We start from the raw sequence: 12,480 nt of genomic DNA, 5'->3' as shown, positions 1-12,480 counted from the left end.
TCGTCGGTTACGTTATTGTGCACAATAACGCATTTATTATTGTGCGCATTGCTGGAAAGACATCTACCGAGGGCAATATAAACAATCTGATTTTCAAGTATCACCGCTATAGGACCTTTTCAAGGTATCATCTTCACATATAAACCAATACAACGCATCAACATATCAGCAGTGTGTAACTCGTTAACCACAACAGACTGACAGCCTGGTTTCGTCGTTCAGCTCACGTAGGAACGCTTAAACATTCGAAACTCAAAGAATTCCCAACAAAGAAACAAAGGACCACGATTTTGTATAAACTAAAGCACTTGAAACAGAAAAAAATGTCCTTCAACTAAGAGAAATGATTAGAGGGGCCTGCAAAAGATGTAATCCAGTCTATGATAAAAAATAATAATAAAAAGAAAACACCCGCTTTCTTTTGTAGTCATTTGGTTGTTACATTTCTGTATACACTAATTACATTCTTTGAAGATCACCGCGTTCGAATCGGCGAAAAACATTGCAACACACAACTATATCTTCGCAACTCGGACCACTGAACGCGTTTGGGGGTAGAGCGAGCTTAGGTCTTTGGAACTCCGACCAGTGCTACGATTAGGGAGGCAATAAGGGCAACGGAATGGGCTAACTTAATTAAGGCAGCAATGCTAGGGGCAATGCATCCGGTCCATAAAGCGCAATAAAGTGGTCCCAAAGGAAGCTTTATTATCTTTTGGCCCCTCAGGCTGCAACGAATACCCGCTTACTTAACTACATCACAGGAGAATATGTGGAGCCCAGGCCAATAGGCCGCCGTCGCCATCGACTTGCGGAGCGTCGCAATAAATACCAACGCGCAGTGCGCCAGGAACAGGTCTTTCGCTACACGATCCGTCACTTCCCCCCTGAAAAGAAACCTTACGCTCTACGCTCCAGCGCACCTCAGACGAAAAAAATGTAAAGGGATGGCTCGAAGGGCGGCCGACACGATAATGCGCCGCCGTTGCTTTCGCTTCTTTCCTATTTCTTCTTCCCAGCCCCAGAAGTGCCGACGTTGGAGCTGAGAAGCTCAGTTCCGTGCTGAAGAAAGGGATAAAAAAAGAAAAAAAAGCAGAGGATTGCTTCCGCTGCAGTCTCTGCCGCGAGACTCTGGCGTCGTGCGGGAAAAGCTGCCTCACGGAGACACGTGGAGCAGTCGGTTTTTGGAGGAGAGTAGTAGAGAGTATCAAAGAGCGCGAGAGAGAGAGAAAGAAAGAAAGAAAGAAAGAGAGAGAGAGAGAAACCTTTATATACTCGGTATGAACCCACCCTCCTGGAAAAGCCGCCGTCCGAGACGGAGCTCGGCAACAGTGAGTAAGGATGTGTAGGGAATGGAGTTGGGCTTGTGTATTATTCAGGGCTTCGCTGGGGCAAGAAACCCGACTGACCGACGAGCTGTCCGCCGGGCTAGTGGGAGATCGAAATGCAAGCCTCGCAGTCACGTTATCCTCGGCGAAAGCAGGCGGTGGAGAGAGAAAAAAGAAAACAAACAAGCTGCTCTGTAGGGCAACAATGCCGAGCTGGCTGAACGGGGAAAAGAAGTGACGTGGAATGCTGAGGGAAGAAGACGCGAGCGGCGCTGGGAGCGCCAGAAAGATAGCGGCTGTTCGCGTGATAGTCGGAGCTAAATAAGGTCAGGCTGACAGAATTTAAAATTTTCAAGAAGATCACACTGATCCGCAGCTCCCGCGCGAACGCAATTTCCTCGTTGCTCGAGTAGGGCTCGATAAGAAGCGCTAACATTCCTCGGGAACTGGAGTTCGCTTACGTGCCTCGAAGGCGAAAGCCTGGCGATTATCAAAGATTTTCAAAGAAATATTGTCTTTCTTGGGCTACTTAAACACAGAAATTTTGCTCTGTCTGTGACCCGATTCAGCCACCCGGCCAAAGTGAAACTCAATTTGTGCAATAGTCTTATATATTCACAGACAAATCTAAGCGTCTAAGTCCGGTGTCAGTGTTCACACTTGTCAACATTGTTGAACAAAAACAAGACATTGCGCAAATATAAGGCAGAGAATCAATACATGAGTGATACTTGCAATATTTATTTATTAAAAAATGTAAGGACGCTTGGTTTTTGCGATAGCAAATGAAATACTACATCAACTGCAGAAAACCGTCGCTTGCTGTTGCCCGCGCTACTGTAACTCCTGGCGCATTTAAGAAAGAGCCGCGTATCTGCTCCTTCGTTGCAAATGTGGATGAAAGACGATGGCCGACTGGCGCCACTGCCAAGTAAATGCCTCGTTTGTCTTCCCGCTCACCTCTCATGCTGTTCCTCTGCCGCCTCGTTCCTCCCAAGATAACACGCCCGAGGTTTGCTCAAGTCAATTTAAATTTACCGCCTTCCACTGCTCCAAGTCGGGTGCCTCGATGGCCGTGCTGCCGTACGGCGGAGCCGCGCGTTAATCAAGGCACCCTGCTACAACGTTTATCGAACCACGTTGCCCTACTCCACGAGCGTTTCAAGCTGAACGTGGAACCTATATCTATCTAAAGGAACCTTTCGTTGCTGTTGCCGTTTGATTTCTTAAATGCCGCCAGGAGCTACAGTAGCGCGGGCAACAGCAGGCGACGGTTTTCTGCAGTTGATGTAGTAATTCATTCGCTATCGCAAAAACCAAGCATCCATAAATTTTTTAATAAAGGAACGCGGCAAATATCACTTATGTGTTGATTTTCGGCCTCGGATTTGCGCAATGTCTTGTTCTTGTTCAACAATATTTACAAGTATGAACATTGACAGAGGACTTAGGTATTTAGATTTGGCTGTGGGTATATAAGACTATTGCGCAGCTCCTGTTTCACTTTGGCCGGGTGGCTGAATCGAGTTACAGACAGACAGACAGACAGACAGACAGACAGACAAACAGACAGACAGACAGACAGACAGACAGACAGACAGACAGACAGACAGACAGACAGACAGACAGACAGACAGACCAAAATTTCTGCGTTTAAGTAGCCCAAGAAAGACTATCATCTTTACAAATGCTTGAACACGAGTATGTAAAGGCAAGACTGTTCCCATCAAGTGAAACTGCTGCGACATCTCGCACGTGTCGACATTAAGAGCGCGAAGTAAACCTCAAACATATGTGAGGCAAAAAACCGAAAATACCAATGCTCTTTAACCAAGAATGCATGTTGGATTGATTTTAAAGCGAAGCTTTGTTGTCCTCACTGATGCCGTTGTAGGCCCATACGCCATGCAGGAAAACCAACTTTCTCTGCCGATGATGATGAATGGTCGTGGGTGAAGTGAAAAAAAAAAAAAAAGAAAAACGCTTCCCGGGGCCGGTACAGAACCTGGCTCACTCGCGTTGTGGAGCCGGCGTCTATCCGATTGCTCCATTAGGCGTGGTTGGAGCGTTTTGGAAAACTCAGACGACAACCAAGGAATTCGTAACGAGAACAATGGCGTTGCTACGTGTGCCGTAAGGCTGTTGGCCACAAGACGTTAAGCCTAACTCCCCATTTTGAGGTTTAAGACGTTAGGCATAACGTCACATCTCGGGGTTTAACACATCAAAGCGGCAACCGCTCAAAAAATAAGCTCAATGAACGCCAAGCAGCAGGTACCGATCCGCGCCGTACACCCCAAACCCAAAGGTTAGGCCTACCGAGTGAACATCCGAGAGTGGCTGTGGGTATTCAAGAAAAGAGGTGCGTACCTCCAGAGTAGCACATACTTGCAGTGTGGGATTGGCCTACCAAATTGTCAATCCCGAGAAAGTTTAGCGTTCAACCATCGTCGTCGTTAGACGGAGGGGTGCATGATTTTTTTACAATACCAAACAAACAGAAAAAACAAAACAAAAGAAACGTCGCGTTAAAAACGGTGTCGAACAGAAACGAATTAAAAGCAAAGGCGAGCTGCTCCAAGCGCAAAGGAAACAAAAGGTCCCAACAGATGGCGCGCGGGAAGTCCGAGCGCGGAAAAATTGAACTAATCAAGCCTCCAAGTTCCAACACATACCATCGCAGGAGGGGAGGGTGAGAGCGTCAGGAGTGAGAGGACGAGAGAAGAGAGGTATCACGTGACCTGGGCAGCCGAAGACTATCGTCTTTCAGCGACATTCGCAGCGAAGTAAGCAGATACGCCGCCATTTTTCTTCTTCGCTTGAAGACGCAGCGCAGGTTAGGTGCATCAAACCATCGCGGAACCCCCGCCCGCTGTTCTCCCAGCAAAGTTGTTCTCGCTTCGGCGCGTGCACTTGTTTTCCAGGTCACCAGAAAGGTTAAAGAAAACATAAAAAAAAAAACGCCGAGAGCCAACCCAAAATGCTTCTGCGGAAGGTGGATGAGCGCCGCGGGATCACGTGACCTCATCAGCGAGCACCGCGCGCAGTCCCCAAGCCAGCGACCTCGCTCACCTATTAGAACGCGCTTGTGTGTGCATGCGCGCAGCCAGAAGTACGCCGCTGCCGTGCCATCAAAAATTAATTACGGGCCCCGACCCCCGCGATAAGGTTGCCCTGATTAATTACAGGCGCCGCCACGCGCCCGTGTCACTACCGTGCATACGTATATAGGAGGCAGGCAGGATGCGAACGAGGACGGTCGTTGAGTGTAGGCGATACGTCGGGAGTGCGAGATCTCGAGCGTTCAACTCTAGAAATAAACGATAGTAACGAGGGTCTGCGACAACTTCGTTGTGTGACGTTAACGCCTCCTTACAGGCACGTTGCGCTGATGTTTGCCTCGCAAGCAGCAGCGCCGTTTTCTATATCCTGGTGGTTCGGGGGGATGATTTCTTGTAGGAAAGATGCCACGCATATCACGGGCTCGGTTCGTAGCATTCATATTGCGTAAGTGTCGGCGCTCTGTCCCAGACACCAACAGCCGGGATTATCGCGAGTCACGCACGGGCGCCCACACAAAGAAGGCATCTAAGGTAACGTCATGATAACAAGGCCGAGAAGAACGAACAGCTTAAGTGGCGCAGGCAAAAATACGTCAGTCGCTGCTATATTGTAGCCGAACAGCAGTCATATTGCAGATAATACAAATGGCAGGCAGGAACTGATGCATTCATTACGGCCGCCTTTCTTTACACCGTGTCTCGGTGTCAACCCCATAGATTGTAGGCACGGCATGCTGCAGGAAGTGGGTGATAACTGCTCGAGAAATCGCCACTCTTTTACCGATGACCTAGCGTGCGCTGCAGACCACTTTAGTAGGAAAAGTGCTGCGCTCACAGCGATCTCTGTGCGGTGCAACGTGCCTATAGGTGGCCGACGACGGTGGACGCTTCTCAAAGTACAACCCTGTACGGAGCATGGGCAGCGACCTCTAGAGGACCTTTTCCGAGTGCCATTTGTACCTGGAGAAGCAATCGAGAGCTGTGCCAGCACCTAATGATCTACATACCACCGCCCATTAATCTCAATCCATTACCCGCACCCGCCTATCGTAGAGGATATACGAGCCTAAAATGCAAGGAAACTTGCCATTCACAAATGGGCCGTAAAGGCTGCAGCACTGACACAAAAAGCCCAGCTACGCGATACGTTAATTAAAACCGCCTTTGACCCCGCGTTCGTCCATCACGGATTACTGCCCGCCACTCCAGAGGCCTACAAAGTGCAATTACGCCGCGACTGAAGCGGACGCAAAATTGACATTTTTCGAAACGGACACAGTTTCGTTTCATCTGGACGCGTACAGACCATGAATGTGATCCTAAAGAGCACCGGACTGCCATCAAGTACAGCACCGGAAACACTCTATGACCTCTCTAGTTATTAAAACACCCCCTCCCTCATCCTGGATCACAAGAAGCGCGCCTCAGACAACTTATGACGTAAAAGCCTCACCCCTACTAAACGACAATAGATTTTTAATTCTTGCCCTAATCAAGACATACGCATCAGCCGTGAAATTCCAGACACTATACTGAACACATTCTTTGGACATCTCCTCGATTTCAAAACGAGAGACAGCTTTTCCTCGATACCCTTCCCGCCACCTTAAGGCCAAATTCGTTGAATGATCTCCTACATCCACCAACCCACCCAAATTAGCCAAAACAGTATGGAACACTCTCCGGCTTTTTATATCACGCCTCGATATTTTACCATTGCTACTTCCCACCTATACACATCGTACCACTAAGTTGGGTCTCATGCATTAGCAACAAATCAGTTTTTTTTTTCTGGTTGGAATAAATGTTGGAAAAAATAACAGCGCCAACAGACATGGCCGTTAAGTAAAGAATAACAATGTTGCGACAGAAAATCTTCGCGTTTCACAGTTTAACGATGTTGCGACAGAAAATGTTCCCGTTTCAGTTTAATGCACGGGTTAAAAGTACTGGAAGATGTCTACGGTAGTGGCGCGAACCGACGAACTAGCGCAACACATTATGAATAAGGAAAACTCAGGACGGAGAAAATGAAGGACGGGAAATACCATTAAAAATACCTCATCGTGAAACAAGCCCAAAGTACTCCGCCAACAGCAAGCTTTCGCAATGTCAGAACGGCGAGTTAAATTTTTCCTCTTTGAGCTTCCCAGTGCGGCATGTTTTGTAACTAACGAGGATTCTTGCCAAATAAGAAGTCTCGTTTATACGCGCCCTAAACAGTTGGCGCTGTTCGCACGGCAACAAGTTCCCTGTCTGTTTCGAGTGTCCGCATGCTGTCGCGGGGTGAAATGTTGTAACCGCATCCCTCATCCCCGTAAACTCACCCCTCGGTATATATATATATATATATATATATATATATATATATATATATATATATATATATATATATATATATATATATATATATATATATATATATACACACAATCTACTACGCACCCCCTCTTTTAAGAAGAATTCACACATTCACATGCGTAGAAATTAAGGGTCCAAGCTGACGTTGTGGATGTGGAGAAGCCTTTTATAAAATGTTCGATTACAAACCACTTCAACGAAACAAAAGACGACCTGCTGAGGGATAGGCAGACCGGCGGCCCAAGCCACACAACGGACTCGCATGGTAGTGAGAGTGACTGAGTGTCAGACGCAAGGGGTATGCTCACTGTCTGCACCTATTTTTCTTGCGAATGTTTGCCAAATAAAACACTGTTCCTCGCTCCCCTCTCGTCGAGATACGGCAGCGAAAAAAAGTGGCAGTGTGGGTTTTTCCATTGTTGGAATCTAAGCATCCCTCTCACTTAGAATCGAGTAAATGCAGAGTGTGTGTGTATATATATATATATATATATATATATATATATATATATATATATATATATATATAATATAATGGGTATGCACAGATGAGAGATTGGCCCTACCAACTGACGGTGATTGGCCACAGCATATATAAAGGTCCTACAGCGAAGCAAGTGCTCATTAACGTTGAATGCACTCACTCTCGCCCACAATATATATATATATATATATATATATATATATATAATTGCTCGGGAAATTCAACATACTGTTTAAATTGTTCTTTATAATTCTTTATAATTGTTCTTTATAATTCACAGTGTCCATGGGGTTCATTTAAAACCTTGGAAGACGCTTTTATTTGAAACGCTTGCCTTCAAGGCCCCGCTTGTCCTGGAATTTCGGCAGGCCCTTGAAAATCTGATTTTCTTTGTGGTAATTTTCTGTTTAACAAGCGTAAAAACAACTTGAGTCTGCTTAAGAACTTAGTGAATGTCCGTTGCTTCGTTGACGTTTTTTACCGAAGAAAGGTCTGAATTTTGCAACACTGAAAGTGCTTATTCGTTTTAGATAAGTCGACATAAACGGAAATTTTACTGGAGCCATGGTTCGGACAAGGGGTTGAACCACCTACGGTGACGTTCCAATTTTGAGACGATTTCTAATAATTTCAAGCGCTTATTCTCACCTGAACACTTCGCTTTTTAACACAACTTTTAGATTAGATTTTTAACATAAATTGTGGTCCTTAAAAATCCGCGCACAGAGCATCAAAGCTTGTGAAAACCCTTCTATTTTTGTCATTTAAACCAGCAGGAACCGTAATTTTCATATTCGCTTCGACATGAGGTACACGCAAAACATTTTTTTACAGGATTCAAAATAATTGCGTATTTTGGCGGCGAAAAAGACAGGCCGTTATATATGGTGTATCGTTCATACGCACCTACCGTTTATTTGTGGTTATGCGTTCCGAAATGTTGTATATATATATATATATATATATATATATATATATATATATATATATATATATATATATATATATATATATATATATATATATATATATATATATATATATATATATATATATATATATATATATATATATATATATATATATATATATATATATATATATATATATATATATATATATATATATATATATATATATTGTGGGCGAGGGTGAGTGCATTCAACGTTAATGAGCACTTGCTTCGCTGTAGGACCCTTATATATGCTGTGGCCAATCACCGTCAGATGGTAGGGCCAATCTCTCATCTGTGCATACCCATTATAATCATAATCTGTAGATAATCATCATCACGAGTGGTTTGTTGTGTCGAGTCACCGACGGGCGGAATAAAACCCAGACTGCTGGTACTGCTGCCGACTTGTGTGGGGTCTTCCCTCGCCTTACAATATACATATATATATATATATATATATATATATATATATATATATATATATATATCGGCGTGGATGAAGACCAACGCAGAGGAAAAGGAACAATATATTGAATTTTCCCGGCAACAACGGTAAGAGACTTCGGTCGAATTGTAATCGGTAAGCGCGCACCTTTCACGGTAGATTCAGAATGAAAACGAATGCAAATTAGGCTCGATTCGCTTTCGCCGCTGATTTCTCGCGAAATAGAAAAGACTCGTTCGCGCTCCTAAAGTTCGACCCATTGATTTGGTGCTGCAGAGGTGAATTACACTAAAGAACGATCAGCATCGCGTACTTTTGAAAAGTTGCACGCCTGCGAATGTAAATGAGTAAATGAGGCCAGACAAAGAGAGAGAGAGAGAGAGAGAGAGCAGTGGGAAAGCGATCGCCGGGCAAACGCACAAAATGGAGAATAGGATTAGATGGCACGCGCGGTTGGTTTGCCAGTGCGCACGAACCTTGTTTTTTACATCAAAATTTCTATCTTTTTAATTATCTCAATAAACTCTCTGTAAATAGAATCTTCATGGTGGTGTTTGGTCGTTCTTCAATTCATCCCTATGCGTAAAGTAAAGCCTGCTATTTAATCCAAAGGTTATAAAGAAATCAAATGCTACGGACAAAGAAATAGCACGCAGAAGTATCAATTCGCGCTCTAAGCTTTTCAAGAGCGATGATGTTAGTAGCCCCGTAAGAGCTAGGGAGAACATGAACTGATTTGCATACCATCGCTTTCTGTCGCAATAGAGCGAAGGATACTCTGTTGTACCGTGTCCGAAAGAAATCAGCGCGCGAAGTTCGAAGAAAGTAAATAAAACTTTCTATTATTCCGTGCATGGGTCATCGCCCCTTTCGTCACTCCTTCGCCGTAAGAGAGAATAGAGGGAGGGGGTAATTATGCACTCTTCTTTCCAAAGCCCCTCTCCAACGAATCCGGGGCTGCGCGAGTGTTCATGCGGCCGCCGAACGACGCATGCATTATGGAAGCGGAGAATAATCAAGCGATTCCATTTCAACGAGTGATCTCTGCGCTGAGGTGTCGAAGGTGTGTTTACGCCTCAGCGGCTTCGGGATTCGGAGCTGCTCTGTGGGGAGACCTCGCACTTCACCAACTGCACGCAGCCACGCCGTCACTTGCAGTGCAGCAACAGTGACGATTCGATGCCATGACGTGTGTGTGTGTATGTGTGTATGTATGCATGCATGTATGCATGTATGTATGTGTGTATGTATGCATGCATGTATGCATGCATGTATGCATGCATGTATGTATGTATGTATGTATGTACGTATGTATGTATGTATGTATGTACGCGTGTATGTATGTATGTATGTATGTATGCATGTATGTATGTATGTATGTATGCATGCATGCATGCATGCATGTATGTATGTATGTATGTATGCATGTATGTATGTATGTATGCATGTATGTATGTATGTATGTACGCGTGTATGCATGTATGTATGCATGTATGCATGTCTGCATGTATGTATGTAAGTATGTACGCGTGTATGCATGTATGCATGTACGCGTGTATGCATGTATGTATGTATGTATGTATGTATGTATGTATGTATGTATGTATGTATGCATGCATGCATGTATGTATGCATGTATGCATGTATGTATGTATGTATGAATGTACGCGTGTATGCATGTATGTATGTATGTATGCATGCTTGCATCTATGCTTGCACGTAGTGCGCATGCATGTGTGCGTGTGCGTGTATGTATATATGTATGTATGTATGTATGCTGGTATGTATGTATGCAGGTATGTATGCAGGTATGATACCTTGCTGACTTAGACAACATCTCCCTCTGGTGTAACAAATGGCACATGCCACTAAACTTAACAAAGTGCAAATCACCCATTCACACGGAAAAGTGTCCCATCTCAGTACACCTATCATGTTAACTCTGTTCCAATCAGCGCAGCCCCTTCATACAGATACCTCGGCGTGCACTTGACCTCATCGCTAATTTGGGCAACGCATATCGATACCATTTGCTCCGAAGCCTCTCGCACGCTCGGGTACCTTCGGCGCAATCTAAAACTTGCTTCTCCTGAAATTAAAAAAAAAAAAACTAGCTTACCTAACCTTCGTACGACCGAAATTGGAATACGCCTCAGCCATCTGACATCCATCACAAACATATCTAACCCTTCAGATATTGGAGCCATTCAAAACCCACCCGCACGTTTTATCACCCCGCAGTATTCCAACCATATCAGTGTCACCGCACTCAAGCTATGCCTCTCCCTCCCAACTCTTCATTCACGCCGCGTCATTGCCCGCTTATGCCTCATCCACAAATTCTTTCACTGGCCACAATCTAGGCACTCTTTACTGAGGACACCTTACAGAATTTCATCCCGTTTAAATCACAGTCGTCCAACCCCCATTACCGGCAGTACATCAGCATTTAGCTCATCCCTTTTTTTCCTAACCCTGTAACACTATGGAACGCGTTGCCCGACGACATCGCCACATGCACTGATAATAAACGTTTTAAAGATAAGCTAGAAAAAAAAATTCTCACCCAAGATTAACCTTCAAGTTCTACTGCTGTAAGACATATTTTGTGCAAGATGTATTGTTCAACTTAATCAGTGTGTGCTGCTTCAACCTATTGTTAACTCTGTAAAATTATGTAACACTTATTTTGCAACGTTCCTACCTTAGCCAATGCTCCGAACTCTGGTGCTTTGGTGCTTCTGTGTTTTTGCGTGTTTTTTGTGTTTTCAACAATATCTTGGTTCATTTGCATCTCTGTAAACAATGTTTCATGACACCCCCCCTTATGTAATGCCTTCGGGCCTTTAAGGGTATAATAAATGAAATGAAATGGGATGATGGTTGGATGTTAATGGCGCAAGGCCGACTGGGGCAAAGACCGCCAAAACAATCAAAATGAAATGTATGTATGTATGCAGGTATGCATGCATGTATTTATTGTATGTATGTATGTATGTATGTATGTATGTATGTATGTATGTATGTATGTATGTATGCACGCGTGTATGTATGTATGCACGCGTGTATGTATGTATGTATGTATGTATGTATGTATGTATGTATGTATGTATGTATGTATGTATGTATGTATGTATGTATGTATGTATTTATGTGCGCGTATGTATGTGTGTGCGTATGTAAAGATAGGAGACCAGGGGAGGAAGGAGGGCGTGACGGAGGGAGTGAGAGCCATAAAGAACACTATAATTGGTGCAGAGGGGACGTGACGAAGCCTTAGTCATCCCATGAGCGCTGATCCCAGAACCCGCTTTATAGTCCCCCCTCCCTTCCCCCCCAACGCCCAGTCATAACTTAGAGTACTTACTGCCAAGAAAGAAAGGGCGTAGGTGCAGGATGACAGATGAGATGACCATGAGATAGGGTTGAGAGAATACCCACAAAAAGAAAGAATGCCAGAGCCTATTTGACCAGTCCTACATTTTTTTTTTCATTCCTGAAAATCACACTATCTCTCTTTCTCTTGCTGCAGCAGATCGTAAATTCTGGTTACTCAAATTTTCCCCGCACAAGAGACTCTGCAGCGGACGACAACTTTGTGGTGAGAAAACGAAAGCCCCGCTCTATTTTGCGCCCGGCACGCGGGCGCGAAACGATATACGCTCCACCCCAGACGTCGCGCGAACCTACGACCGTTCATCTCGGTCTCGGGAATAGCCCGCTCCTTCGAATCGCTAACGACCCTTCGGGAAAGCCATATTTCGCGCGTCGTAGCGCGAAGGCGTGTAGGCTTAGCACTTATCCGCGCACGATGCGAAGGAGCCCGCAGGCAGTCTTCTTCGATC

The 12,480-nt window shown here is 44.6% G+C and overlaps 1 protein-coding gene across 7 annotated transcripts in view; it reads right to left on the bottom strand.

The window, feature by feature from the left end:
• The window catches only part of LOC144162335 (microtubule-associated serine/threonine-protein kinase 3-like), a gene marked incomplete at its 3' end in the record, with an annotated part of 489,334 nt that overhangs the window by 184,772 nt on the left and 292,082 nt on the right, over positions 1-12,480 (bottom strand).

The sequence above is a fragment of the Haemaphysalis longicornis genome, unplaced genomic scaffold (genome assembly GCF_048455015.1).
Source record: "Haemaphysalis longicornis isolate Haplotype H1 unplaced genomic scaffold, Haemaphysalis longicornis Haplotype H1 scaffold_12, whole genome shotgun sequence".
Taxonomy (NCBI): domain Eukaryota; kingdom Metazoa; phylum Arthropoda; class Arachnida; order Ixodida; family Ixodidae; genus Haemaphysalis; species Haemaphysalis longicornis.
Note: the sequence above shows the minus strand (reverse complement) of the source record. Positions and strands in the feature narration are given on the sequence as shown.